The sequence below is a fragment of the Mirounga angustirostris genome, unplaced genomic scaffold (assembly GCF_029215605.1).
Source record: "Mirounga angustirostris isolate CCGP_5_RB_7025 unplaced genomic scaffold, mMirAng1.0.hap1 SCAF_11, whole genome shotgun sequence".
In the NCBI taxonomy this organism is placed as follows: Eukaryota; Metazoa; Chordata; class Mammalia; order Carnivora; family Phocidae; genus Mirounga; species Mirounga angustirostris.
The window spans coordinates 83052738-83067841 of NW_026991719.1; the positions used below are offsets into that span (position 1 = coordinate 83052738).

Consider the following 15104-nt stretch of genomic DNA (forward strand, 5'->3'; position numbering starts at 1 on the left):
TTTGCATTCCCATCGACAGTGCGGGAGGGTTACCTTTTCTCCACATCCTTGCCAACATTTGTTGTTTCTTGTGTTATTGATTTTAACCATTCTGACAGTGTGAGGTGATATCTCATTGTAGTTTTTAAAAATTATTACTTAAATTCAATTAGCCAACATATTCTGTTAGCCATCCATATTAGCCTTTAGATGTGATCAGCAATGTACTGAATATAGGGATTGACATGTGCCTCACAAAATTCTGCAGGTTATCTTCAGAAAAGTAGTCACTAATATGAAATAGTTTAGGTGGATTATTGGGTGGTAAGAAAAAGAGGGAGAGAACATGTATGAGTGTGTGTGTGTGTGTATGTGTGTGTGTTGGTGAAGCTCTGAGGAATATTTCTTGTGAGGAATATTTGAGGTGAATTACTGTGGGTTATGTCTGTCCTCCTCAGTCCCAAGCACATGTCAGGAGACAAGTCAGGGTGGTTGCTGTTTGTTTTCTCTCAGCTTTCCTTGGCCAGCATGGTTACCATGGTGACTCAGTGACTGCTGTAAAATTTGATGCAAACTGAAAATCCATTTATGATTCTTGCCTGAATCACTCAACTCTGATAGTTGTTAAGTGATGCTTTTATAATTCTGTCACTTTTTCTAGACTTATAAATTGCCGTTCAAATGTCTGTCAGGGGTTGTCCCTTCTCCCCTATCAATTATTTACTTGTTCATGGGTTTATTTCATGAGTCTGACTCATGGATTCCTACTTTGATCAAAGGAATACCATCCGACATAGTAATTATACATATTTTGATGCTGACGTTGTCACAGAATTGGCCAATGTTAGCCTTTTTAAATTAACTGCTGTTTACATTTGTTGCCTTCTTGGAATTCTTTGAGCATGGACCTTGCTCTGTCGCCTGATGATCTCCCAATCTGTATAAAGAAAGTAATGTTGCCAACCTCACTGCAGTGATTTGAGGACTTAAAAGAGAAAAAATCTGGGAACAGCAACCTACACTGTATTTCGCTCTAGAAAGCCCTCAATATGTTGCCTGTCCATTCCAGCTTTGCCTCCTTCATTCCATCAATGAAATGCCTCTGACATGAACATGCTAGCGTGACTACTAGAGAGAATACTTGAACATGGAACAGCAAGCAGGGATGAGCCCACATTTCCATGATGTGAGAGTGTGTGAATGTCACTGCTGTGTGCAGGAGCGGCTGTGGGATGCAGCTGGGGAAGAGGCACAGTGTTGTATGGATTCCAGTGACTGAGTGGGGACATGTGATCACATGCTGACCCCTGTCCCCTGCATTTCATGTGCTTTCCCTTCTTCTCACTTTCCTATCTATTCCACATGCTGTCGGATCCCCTGACTCTCCTTCTAGTGGAATGTCAGAGAGAATGTGGACTCTGAGTCCCTAAAACAGGAGCTGATAGAGAAGAACCAAGAATGATGTCCAGTGTTGTATACAATTTCCTGGAACAAGAGTGAAGAGATCAGGATCCCGTCATTGGGGACATTTCAGGTAAGTCACTACTCCTTTTGTGGTGTCTTCCATACAACAGGATAACAACTCACAAATCTCCAACCACCCAGGAATATTGTGGACTTTAAGTGTGATCCCCTGTGGGAAAGCAATCTGGGCCATGGGTGGGAAGGAAGGACCAGTGCCCTTTTTAGTATTATATTAACAGAGTCTCCACACATATGACAGAACTCTACATGGTAGGTGTTACATTAATGGTACACAAACATCAAGATGCTGAATTTAGGATTTTTCCAGGTTTGGTCCGTGGACTACCTCATCAAAGTCATCAAGGTGCTTGCTACAGCATCAGGTATATTGGCCCAACCAACGTCTACTGTATCCAAAACAGGGACGTGAGGTGGGAAGTGTCTACATTTTGAACAATTTCTCCTGTTTATGGTGGTATTCACCCACATTTGAAAAACACTGCTGTAGATTTGCAACCAGGGGCTCTTAAAATATTGAATCTTTTAATGTCTTATTTGGCATCAATTTCTCCTGCAGTGCAGCCTATCTGTGACTATTCCCAGGGCATCAAAAAGGGAACAATTCTTTCTCTTCAGTCATACTTATTCAGTGTTTAATATGGGAGGCGCTGTGATACTTTCCTAAGACTTCCATGACTAAGAACTACAAACTGTGGATTGAACAATAGAAGTTTGTTGTCTCGGGGCGCCTGGGTGGGTCAGTCGTTAAGCATCTGCCTTCGGCTCAGGTCATGATCTCAGGGTCCTGGGATCGAGCCCCACATCGGGCTCCCTGCTCCGCGGAGAGCCTGCTTCTCCCTCTCCCACTCCCCCTGCTTGTGTTCCCTCTCTCGCTGTGTCTCTCTCTGTCAATTAAATAAATAAAATCTTTAAAAAAAAGTTTGTTGTCTCACAGTTCTGGAAGCTAGAAGCCTGAAATCAAGGTGGTGCCAGGACCATGATCCCTCAGAATCTTTTTGGTGTATCTATCCCGCTTCTTCCCAGCTTCTGGTGGTTTGCTGGCAATGTGTTTATTTCTTGGCTTGCAGCTTTGTGACTGCAATCCTTGACTTCATTGTCACAGGGTGTTATCCCTCTTCTGTCTTCACATGCCTGTCTTCTTATAAGGACACCAGACATATTGGTTTACGGATACGTCCTACTCCAATAGGACCTCATCATAACAAATTACATCTGGAACAACCATAGTTCCAAAGAAGGTTACTTTTGAGGTGCTGAGAGTTAAGACTTCAATCTCTTGTTTGGTATGATGGAATGCAACCTATAACAGCTCCTGAACTAGTTGCTGTGGCCACAACACAGTGAACAAGACTAGACAGTGTCCCTGGTGCTTTGTTTCTAGCTTGGGAATACTGTCAATAAGGTAAAGAAATCAATAGGCAGGACAATTGTATATGGATATGAGTGCTTTATTCTTTTTTATTTATATATATTTTTTACTTTTTGGATACGAGTGATTTAAAGACAACAAATGAATCCATTGAGTAGAAAATGATGAGGGCAGGGATTATCGATGATGTTGTCAGTCAAGCACTTTTTCAGGAAGGGACATTTGAGCTGAGTCCTGAAGGTCAAGAGGAAACCAAGCCTGGTGGCCATTAAATGCATCTTGCAGAAATCCAGGAGAACGACCAGCATGGATTGGCCCAGCACTGGAGCAGTCTGCAGGGGACAGAGCCGGCTCAGCATAGGGTTTTTGGAGGTAGGATATGTGCGACCTGCAGTAGCTGTGGGTGGGGATGTGGGACCATAAGGCAGATCCTTGATGAGCCCTCAGGTTTTTATTCAGCCACATGCAGAAATGGTGGTGCTGTTTTCTATGATGGGTTGTTCAAAGAACTTTTGAGTCATTCTCATGATAACTAGGTATCCAACAATGGTTATAGTGAAAATTGGTGATTTAAAACATGCATCAGTTGATGAATAGGATTCAGTTATAAGACTATTAAGCTCTATTAAAGATGCATGAAAACTATCAAAAGTGTAAGAATCTGAACTTGCATATATTTACAAAAACTTCTAGCATATTGAGCTATTACTGTGTGCCTTGCCCTGTGCTCAGTGTGTTCGTGTATGAACTCAATTAATTTTCAAAACAACCACCCCTGAGGCAGGGCTTATTGTTTTCCCTAGTTTATAGATGAGGAACACTGAGGCACAGAGAAGTTTTTTACTTTTTCAGGATTCAGAGAGAGCCTGCCTTTCCAAACTCTACAGTAGAATTTTGAAAATTATGTGATTCCTGGTCATTCATCCTTTTAATAACCAAAAGACAAGGGTATATATAAATATTTTTTGTTTTGAAGTATATTCAACATACTATGTTATATTAGTTTTTGGTATACAACATATTGTCAACAATTCTATACATTACTCAATACTCACCAAGATAAGTGTAGTGATCATTTGTTACCTAACATTATTACAGTATTATTAACCATATCTCAGATGCTATCTTTTACTCTCCATTATTTATTTATTTATTTGATAACTGAAAGTTGATGCAAATATAAATTGGATTGTTGTCTTAATTTTTCTTTCTATTACTTCATTTTTACTGTAGAGAGATGCAACAGATTTCCGTGTATTAATTTTGTATCCTGCAACATTAATAAATTCACCAATCAGTTTGAATAGTTTTTTGATGGAGTCTTTAGGGACTTCTATACATAGTATGGTGCTGTCTACAAATAGTGATAGTTTTACTTCTTCCTTACCAATTTGTATTACTTTTATTTCTTTTTCTTGTCTTAATGCTGTGGCTAGGACTTCCAGTAGTATGTTGAATAAAAGTGGTGAGAGTGGACATCCTTGTCTTGATCCTGATCTTAGAGGAAAGGCTTTCAGTGTTTTGCCATTGAGTATAATGTTAGAAACTTTCCCAGCTAGGACCAAAACTCCAGAAGCAATGTGGGAAAGAGTGATATATTGAACATTAAAAAAACAAAAAACTTAAACTGAAAAAGTAGAAATTGTAATATTTTAGGCCTGCTTCTCTGAAACAACTCTGAGGCTGCTTAGATGACATTTTTATGTATCTAGATCATTTAGTCACATACTTGTAAACAGTCTTTAGTTTTCTGCCACAGATAGCTGACAGCTTAGCATGATCTTAATTTTACATGTTCACCCTCTAAGGCATAGTAGCTCCTCTGCCAGAACTCAAGATACCTCCCTGGGGTTCTTGGTAGAGATAATAATTCCCTATTGTCTGTTTAAAGTAAGCCAAATTCCTGATGACAGGGACATTCTTTGTTCCATCAACCTGGACAGATTTCCACCCATTTCCCTAGTCTCAGTCTACAGGGTTTAACCACAATGCTTTCTTATGTGGTGGCCTGAAGAGCAAAGGTGTTTTGCTTTTGGCAAAAGGTCAGGGATTGGATGGCTGTGAGGAATCATCTCTGGTATGGGGAATCGCCTGGGTATGGCACTTGCCATAGAAACTTGACGTCAGGGTTCTCCAGAGAAACAGAACCAATGGGATGTTGGTATATTGATGGACATTTATTTTAATATATTGACTCCTGAGAATATGGAAGCATAGTAGAATCTGATGAAGAAGCCTGCAAGCAGACTGAAGACTCAGGAAAGAGTTACAGTTGGAGACTGAAGGCAGTTGGCTAGGGAACTAGAGGTACTGATACAGTAGATGAATTCAAAGGCAGTCTCTTGGCAGAAGGAGTCTGAAAAGAGCAACCTATACTATATGGCATCTAGAAAGCCCTCAGAATGTCAGATGCTTGTTCCAGCTTTGCTTTCTTCATTCTGTCAACGTGCTGCCTCTGACATGAACACCATAACATGGCTTCCAGACAGAATACTTGGACATGGAACAGCAAGCAGGCATGAGCTCACATTTCCATGATGTGAGAGCTTCAATGTCACTGCTGTGTGCAGGAGGCAACTATGGGATGGTGCTGGGGAAGAGGCACAGTGTCATTGCACAACTTCCAGTAACCTGAGTGGGGACAGGCAAGCACATGCTTACTGCTTTCCCCTGCACTTCATGTACTCTCCCTTCCTCTCCTTTTCCTCTCCATTCCATCTGTTTGATACCCTGGATCCCCCTTCTAGTGGAATATGAGAGAAGGATGTGGACTCTGAGCCCCAGAAACAGGGGTTGAAAGAGAAGAACCAGGTGTGATGTTCAATCTGCTAGATAATTTGCTGGAACAAGAGTAAAGAGATCAGGGTCACATCATTAGGACACTTTAGTTAAGTCACTACCCTTCTTCCTCCAGTGTCTTCATTACAACACGATAACAACACCCAATGCTTGAACTAGCCAGGAATATTGTGGACTTTAAGTGTGATCCCATGCAAGAAAGGAATTTATGGTTGAAGGTAAGAGGGAAGGACCAGAGCCCTTTGGAGTAATTAAATTAAGAGATTCCCCACATACCACAGAACACTAAATGGTAGGCATTAAATAAATGGTACACAAAAGTCTGATGTTTAGGTCAGGAGTTTTCTAAGTGGAGTCCATGGACCACCTCATCAAAATCAGTAGGGGGTGATTATTGAAATAGCAGGTACATGGGCCCACCCTAAGTCTGCTGTATCCAAAACTGGGAAGTGGGGCTCGGGTTATCTACATTTTGTGTAATTTCTCCTGGTTATTGTGGTATTCATCCAAGGTAGAAAGTCACTGCTGTGCATTTGCAACAAGGTGTTCTTAAAATTTTGAATGCTTTAATTTCTTATTTGGTATCAATTTCTCCTGTAACTCCTCTTTAAGTATCTATACCTTTTCCCAATGGATCAAAAGGGGAACAATTCTTTCTCTTCAGCCATACTTACTCAGTGTTTGATATGGGAGGCTCTGCAGTACTTTCCTAAGGCTCACATGACTAAGTACAAAAACCTGGGTGGTTTAAACCATAGAAATTGATTATCTCCCAGTTCTGGAGGCTAGAAGCCTGACATCAAGGTGTTTCCAGGGCCATGCTCCCTCAGAATCCTTTTGGCGTCTTTATCTAAGCTTCTTCTTAGCTTCTGCTGGTTTGCTAACAATGTGTGCATTTCTTGGCTTGTAGCTGTAGGACTTCAGTCTCTACCTTCATAGTCACATGGTGTTGCTCCTGCTCTATCTTCACATGGCTATCTTCTCATAAGGATACCAGTCACATTGGTTTAGGGACACACTCTACTCCAGTGTGTCCTCATCTTAACCAATTACATCTGCAAACAACCATAGTTCCATATAAGTTTACATTGAGGTACTGGGGGTTAAGACTTTAACGTATCTTTTTTAGATTATGCAATTAGATCTGTAACAGCCACTGAACTGGTCACTATGGATGCAAAACAGTGAACAAGGGAAGACATTGTCCCTGATGCTTTGGGAAAACTGGCAATAAGCAAGTAAACAAATCAAGAAGGAGAATTTTATATGGGAATGAGTGCTTTAAACAATAAACAGATCCATTGAGTAGGAAACGATGGGGACAGCGATTATTACAGATGGGTTTGTCAGTCAGACTCTTTCTCAGGAAAGGATTTTGAGTTGAGTCCTGAACAAGAAGAGGACTGGCTTGGCTTTTTGGTTTGCTATGTGAATGGCATCAGTTATTCCAGAAGCATATGATGACCTCAAGTGGCTGGAATCTTGCAGAGAAAGTGCAGACAGTAAGAGATGAGATCAAAGGTCAGACAGGAACCACATCATTCGGATGTAAGGAGTTAGAGTCATTATGATGGTGGAGGTTTAGAGTGTAGGAGTGACATAATCTGATTTGTGTGCTTAGAAGGTGACATTTTCTTCTAAGGTCGGTATCATATAATTGCAATTTTGCAAAGGAGGCAACTGAGTGACTGTAAGGGGAAGCAAAAGTATCAAACTCACACCATTTTAAGTGGAGAACTGGGGTATAGACCTAGTCTGTCTAGACTGTGTAGATGCTGGATTTCCAGGACTCAGAGTCAAGCTTTGACTAAAAATGTTTGGAATGGAGTCCGTTTGAGGTCAAACCTCACTGCCCCATGTGTTGGGTACTAACATCCATCTTGCTGCCTATGGCCATTTCCAGTTATCCAGTCTACTTATCAAGGGAAGAAAGATGTGGATTCAGATGTGGAACTGGAGTGACAGTGCCTGGCACACAGTAGACATCTAATTCGCATTTAGTAAGTAAATGAATGTAGATGTAGGCATAAGTAGGAAGTGAAATTATGTGTATGTCATTCTTTTTATACACATATTAATTTTTCAAAGGGCATTGGGATCACACAACAGATATTGTTTCATAATTTAGTTTGAAGAAAAACCTTTGTTCTGTGTCTAAAATTGTCTTTTCATTGCTTGTTTCTGTGTCTAACATTATGTCTTTTCTCTGGGAAAAAATAACCTGTAGAAAATGAAAAAGATGCCTGTATGTAGATGTGTGTGATCCTGTAGTTGGTCATCTGTAAAATGGGCAGGTTGATACTTACCTCACAGAGCTATGTGAGGAGAAATGAACAAACCAATTGAAAGTATCCAACATGTAACAGTGTAAAGCTTCAACAAAGACATGTATGGGCTCGCCTGTGTTCTACCCCCAATAATAGAGATGATTTAACCATGATAACTCATAAACACCATTGGGCTTTAATGCAGCAGGAAAGGACATGTATACATAATTATATGCTGGGTTAGGTGTGTTGCCATTTCTTTGTGGATGAGTTACTTGATTATGGTGAGGAAGAAGAAGCTAATCAATCCTTTTATTGTTTTTTGTGTATGTGCTGTACAACATAATGTGATATTTTTATATATATTGTGAAATGATCACCAGAATAAGGCTAGTTAATATCCGTCAGTTGAAATACTTACATTTTCTTGTGTGATGAAGACTTTAAAGATCCATTCTCTTGGCAACCTTCAAATATGCAATACAGTAGTATTAACCAGAGTCACCATGCTGTATATTACATTGCCATTCTTATGAATTTTATAAGAATTTATATATTTTCATTTATTTTATAGGAAGTTTCTACCTTTTGACCCCCTTTACCGATTTGTCCCACCCCTCATCCCTGCTTCAGGCAACCAGAAATGTGTTCTCTATATCCATGAGCTTGTTTTCTTTCTTTTTGATTTGTGTGGTTTTTTTTTTAGAATCCACATGTAAGTGAGATCATATGGTAATTTTCTTTCCCTATCTGACCTATTCATTTAGTGTAATGATTTTATTCCATCCATGTTATCACAAATGGCAAAGTTTTGTTCTTTTTTATGAATGAATAGTATTCCCTTGTGTGTGTGTGTGTATATAAAATTATATATGTGGTATTATGTGTATACTACATTATCTTTTTCTAGTCACCCATCAATGGACACAGGTTCTTTCCATATCTTGGCTATTGTAAATAATGCTGCAGTGTACATGGGTGTGCATATATCTTTTCCAGTTAGTGTTTTCATTTTCATCAATTAGCCAGACATGGGATTCCTGGATCATACGTTAGTTCTAATTTTAATTTTTTGAGGACTCTCCATAATGTTTTCCATACGTTTTGTACCAATTTACATTCCCATTAACAGTACACATTTTTCTCAATGTCTTCACCAACATTTGTTATCTTGTTTTTGTGATAATTCCTATTCTAACATGAATGAGGTAATATGTCATTGGGGTTTTGGTTTGTATTTCCATGATGCTTAATGATATTGAGCATCTTTTTATGTATCGTTGGCCATCTATATGTCTTCTTTGGAAAAATGACAGATCTACTGACCAATTTTTAACTAGGATTGTTTGGTTTTTTTCCTATTGAGTTGTTGTTTATATATTTTGTGTGTTAACCCTATATCACATATCATTACTTTTTATTTTATGTGACTTCTCGTGTTTTACCTTCCATTTGACATTGGAACCTCCATTGATTCCCAGGAGGAGACAGCAGAAAATAACATTGTATAAAGATGAGTTTCTAGTACATTAGACTGAAAACAGGAGACTTTAGTCCCCAAGCCCAGATCAGTCCCTGCCTACAGGACCATGGTTGGTGACTTCCTCTATGCTGGCCTCAGCCCTTACACAGAAAAGATTGCATATGCCAATGGTTAAAGTGTGGAGAACACTTGGGTACATCTAATTACTGACTTGATCTTTAGCAAATGTTGAGCCTCCACATATATAAGACCCACATGTAATACATATGCATTACATGTACACCCATAGAGAATATGATGAGAGTGTAACGGACTGAATTGTGTCCCCCTCCAAAATTCATATTTTGAAATTCTAACACCCAGTATCTCAGAATGTGACTGTTTTTTGAGACAGAGCTTTTAAAGAGGTGATTAAAGTAAAATGAAATCCTATCGGTGGGTCCCACACCAATATAACTGGTGTCCTTATAAAGGGAGAATAAGACACAGAAACACAAACCTTGGGGTGACTATGTGAAAATACAGTATGAAGGTGGCCATCTGCAAGCCCAGGAGAAAGGCCTCAAAAGAAAGCACCCCACCCCTGCAAATAAAAACAATAAATGAAGAAAAAAAAAGCCAACCCTGTTGAGCTTTCACCTTGGACTTCTAGTCTATCTTAATATAGGGAAGAAATGCACAAACATGATATCTTGAAAAGATAATGAGTTCCAAATTTGATTTATTTGTATCTGGGTCTGACTATAGTTTTCACTTTCTCTAAATGTATGGGTGGTTTTCAAAATTGGAATTAAAACTCATAAGAACTATAGCTGTTTTGGAACATTACAGACATGAGATAGTTAACAGAAAATAGTAGGTCAGACTTCTATGTCCTCATATTCAGAAATAAACATTACATAGAGAGGTGATACTCACTTTGCACTCTTCTATAATTTCCCAGAGGTGACCATTATCAAGAATTGGACTTTTTAACTCTTGAAATCTTTCTTTATAGTTTCTTCTTACGTGAAATATTGTATTGTTTCACTACATGTTTTATTCAGAGATTCCTGGCTACTTAATGGAAAAGGAGGAAGAAAGAAAGACAAAAACAAATCCACATTCACATCTCAATAGGGTGACCTGCCATTTCTGCCTCCTTGCCGTGCGTATTCTCTTTCAGAGCTTCTGACAAGAACAAACCCATTTTCTCACTTTACATGCTACAGGAAGCCCTCATAGAATCAACAGCTCTATGTTTAGTCAGTTTTTATCATCTGTGTTCAGTCTTAGAGTTCCCAGGCTCCAGCTAGTCCAAAACAGTGCCTCAGTGTCTCTTGAACATGAAACATCTTCCCTTTGTCCAGGCCTCATTTTCTGAATTTCATTCATACTGTTACTCATCTAGGCCTGTACATCTAGAACCTAATCTGGGCCATCATGGTGACAGATGACAGTGATTGCAGGGAGCTCATTTCTTGTATCCACACTAAGAGCCAAACCTTAAGTTGATTTGGGGTTGCATTCTGTTTTAACTCAAGCTGATTTGTATTACAAGTGCTAGGCATGCGAATATTCTCCTTTCTTTTTACTATTTTATTTGCACAAGGAAGGTACTTCAAAGGTGTTTAAATCCACTTGTGCTTGTTTTCCAGGGCCCTGGGCAGAAGGAGCTGTGACTAAACTTCTCCCTGAATCCCGCTGTTGAAGCATTTCCCCTCTGGAAGCTATGGGCTGAGTACTGGGCAATTTCATGCAGCCTCCCCCTTTCCCTCTCCTGTGGATTCCCTGCTTGGCTAATTTGGAGGTTAAAGCCCTGAATCTGCTTTCAGTTCAAGGGGCTTTATTTGGAGAGAACAGAAAGAATGATGTTGTAAAGGTACTTTCTTCTCATGACCTCCACTAAATATTCAGGAGTGGAGACATCATAGGACTGCAGATTGTAAGATTTATTTGAGACTTGTTTGCCACTCCTTAGCCATCTCTCATGTGGTAGATTTAAGAATTAATGCTGTGACCACCCAATTAACTTGATTCACCTGCTTTAGGGATATTCTACATCTGACACTGACTCACTCTCCTATGGAAACAGCTGGGAATGGTCATTTATTTTTGCTATTTTTTCACTTCTAAATCCAAGTGTTTTCTTGTAAGTAAAAATGGAAAATACAGGGAAGGTGAAAATCATTAGAAACTTAAAGGAGTATTGATCACAGACAAGCACTATTTCCAATTCAATGTATATATTTTCAGATATTTCACTATGCAAATATAACTGTATTTGAGAACATAAATAATACCTACAGCATTGTGAGCTACTTTTTTATAATAAATATTATATTATGAAAGTCAATGCATGCCATACAATATGAATGCACAAAATAATAAAAATGGCAGTTGAAACTTTAATGATCCATTCTGATATGATATTCATAACATGATCAATATTTATTGTTGCCTTTTCTTGCCCAATATTTTTATATGTGCTAAATCTATACTTAACCATTAATCCTCACCACAACTTATGAGGAGGAGCTATTTTTGCCCAACTTTAGACATCACAGAATTGAGGCACAGCGAAGGCAGGGCTAGCAAGTTTCAAGGCTTAGATTTAAGCACAGGCTGTGTGGCTCCTGAGTAAATACATGCAACCAGTATATGCTACTGCTGCTCGTATCGTAAGAGACAGCCTTATTGTTTATCACAGCAAAGAAACATATCCAAGAAAGAAAAACCTAAAATTAAGGTAGTATAATAATTTCCATGGGTACTGTAACAAAGTACACAAACGAGTAGCTTAAAAGAACAGAAATTTGAGTCTCTCACAGTTTTGGATGTTTGGACCCAAATCAAGGTTTCAGTACAGCCTTGCACCTTGAGACACTAGGGAGAATCCTCCCGGCCTCTTCCTGGCCTCCGGTCGTGATCATCAATCCTTGATGTCCTTGCTTGCAACAACATCACTTTAGTCTCTGCCTCTGTCATCACATGTTCTCCCCACCTGTCTCTGTCTTCAATGGCATTTTCCCTTTCTTATAATGACATAAGTCCTATAGAATGGGGTCTGTTCTAATGACCTCATCTTAACCTGATCACATCTGCAAAGACATTATATCCAAACGCAGTCTCATTCATAGGTACCTGGGGTTAAAATATCAACATATTTTGGGAGGAAAATAAAACAAAATTACAGATATGATGACTTTTCCCACTTATCTAGACAGAAAATATTACTTCAATGACAAAGAGGATGGATTTTTCAGGAAACCTAAAAAGAAGGTAGTGTTTCCTTCTCTGACTCATCACACTATGCTCACAGACATGATGAAAGGCAATGTAACAAATGTTCCCCTTGCGATTCTTATTGGTAAATGAGTCAACTTGACATTTTCAGGCTTTATCTCAACCAAGGTCCCATTTCTACTGTCCTCCCTTTTAAGCCTATGCTACAGCAAGGAATCCAACTACTCACATTTGATGCATCCTGCAGAAGTTATGCATCCTGATATTTCCTCAGTGTCTTTGGGCTTCAGAGCATTTACTCTGATTCTAAGCTGACCAGTCATGAATGATACAGGAGCAGATGACTGGAGCTGCCATGGCCATGCCTGCAGACACCAACAGAGCTTTCGAGACAGTGGGAAGCTTTGGAGCTGACAGATCACCAGTGGGCATTAGAAAATGTTGAAGAGGAGCTCATAGCCAAAGACTGGTGACTTTAGTAATGAAAATCAGAGAAAGCAGGAAAACCGATGGTCGTGATAATATGCAACCCAGGACAAAATTTCAGTCTATGGAAAAGGTATTGTCAATTAAACCTAATCATTACGTGCAGTCCGCCTGACTTCTAACCACCATCTCTTCTTGTTTTCTTGGGATCCAAACATTGTGCATTTTACCTTTACTTTTTTCTTAGTGTTTCTATGCCTTTCTTTACACTCATCATGCATTTTTGTTACTGAAACTAGAGAAACTATGGATGAGCAAAGTGAAGCTCCCTGTGTTGTTCATTTTGAGCTTATGGAATGACATAAATAGCCAATGTGTCAAAACCTCGATTAAATAAACTCTTTTAAGAATGAATACACAAGGGCGCCTGGGTGGCTCAGTTGGTTAAGCGACTGCCTTCGGCTCAGGTCATGATCCTGGAGTCCCGGGATCGAGTCCCGCATCGGGCTCCCTGCTTGGCAGGGAGTCTGCTTCTCCCTCTGACCCTCCTTCCTCTCATGCTCTCTGTCTCTCATTCTCTCTCTCTCTCTCTCAAATAAATAAATAAAATCTTTAAAAAAAAAAAGAATGAATACACAGAACTAGCACAGATTTAGCAGAGAACAGGGTGTTACCCTCCATTACTTCACCCTTGTGCAGGCTGTCCAGACCCTCTTTCACCCACTGCCTGTCACTCCCTGTCAATGACACAGGACACGGCTGTTCAGATCTGCTGTGATGCTCCATCCTCTCTCAGTCACCTACCTCCTGTTCTGCCCTGCACTGCCACGGCATACCTGCTATGTTTCATTGTCAGCAGAAACCCAGAGTATATGTTTTCATAATCTCCCTTTGCACTTAACAGGTTTTTTTTTCAGAAATAAAATAATTCTGTATAGGTTCAAATCCTGAGTTTTGAGGGAAATTATTGTTATTTCATTTTACTCCTGGTAGACAAGGCTAGGAGAGGAGTTTGATTATGGTAGTCCTTTGGTGCCACCTTGTGATAAAAGCCTGAACTGCTGCTTGAACAGTAAGGCACAGGAAAGCGGGAGGAAAGGTCTGGGACCCAAATCCTACAGACAGAGCTTTCTCAAAGTCAGGATGGAAAGGGCGGTGTTCCTTGGGTATAGCATATTGACAGCCATTCTCTGGACACTTCATATAATGGAATCACACATCTTTTGCATTTTTTGGCTTCTTTCACTTAGTTTAACGTTTTCAAGTTTCATTCATGCTACGGCAGGTATTAGTACTACATTCTCCTTTTTAAAAATATTGCCAAATAATATGCTACATTTTATCTATCTACTTATTAATTGGTGGATATTTTGGTTCTTTCCACTATTATGAATAATGATGCTATGTCCATTCGTGTACAAGTTTTTAAGTAGACATATGTTGTCATTTCTCCTGGCTGTGTACCTAGAGTGGAATTGCTGGATCCAGTGGTAACTCTCTGTTGAAATGTCTGAGGAATGTTTTCATGACCCTGACAGTCTTGAGGAGTACAGGCATAGGCTGTTGATTTTCTCCTGATTAGACTGCAGTTATGGGTTTTGGCAAAGAAGGCCACAGAATTGGGCGCCTGGGTGGCTCAGTTGGTTAAGCGACTGCCGTCGGCTCAGGTCATGATCCTGGAGTCCCGGGATCGAGTCCCGCATCGGGCTCCCTGCTCGGTGGGGAGTCTGCTTCTCCCTCTGACCCTCCCCCCTCTCATGTACTCCCTCTCTCTCATTCTCTCTCTCTCAAATAAAAATAAATAAAATCTTAAAAAAAAAAAAAAAGAAGGCCACAGAATTGAAGTGCCCTTCTCATCACCTCATATTTAGGAGGAGGTGATACCCACTTGACCTCACTGTGTCACTAGGGATATTGACCCTTATTAACAGGGTTCAGGTGGTGTTTGTATAGCTTCCCCAGTGTACGGTAACTTCAATTCACCTACTCTATTCTTTGGAAAAGAATCACTAGGTCTGCCCCGGCCTTGGATTTGTAAATTGGAATTTCGTCTCACCTCACGGAGGTGGTG

At 39.8% G+C, this 15104-nt stretch overlaps 1 long non-coding RNA gene and 1 pseudogene across 1 annotated transcript; both read left to right on the forward strand.

Moving 5' to 3' along the window:
• The first annotated feature begins 1049 nt into the window (after window positions 1-1049).
• LOC135362025 (uncharacterized) lies at window positions 1050-11756 on the forward strand. The gene is made up of 3 exons (XR_010406317.1): window positions 1050-1513; window positions 3046-3205; window positions 11020-11756. It is a non-coding gene; the product is annotated as an uncharacterized LOC135362025 (long non-coding RNA).
• An 806-nt stretch (window positions 11757-12562) lies between these two features.
• LOC123843976 (ER membrane protein complex subunit 3-like) lies at window positions 12563-13080 on the forward strand (annotated as a pseudogene).
• The last annotated feature ends 2024 nt before the right edge of the window (window positions 13081-15104 follow it).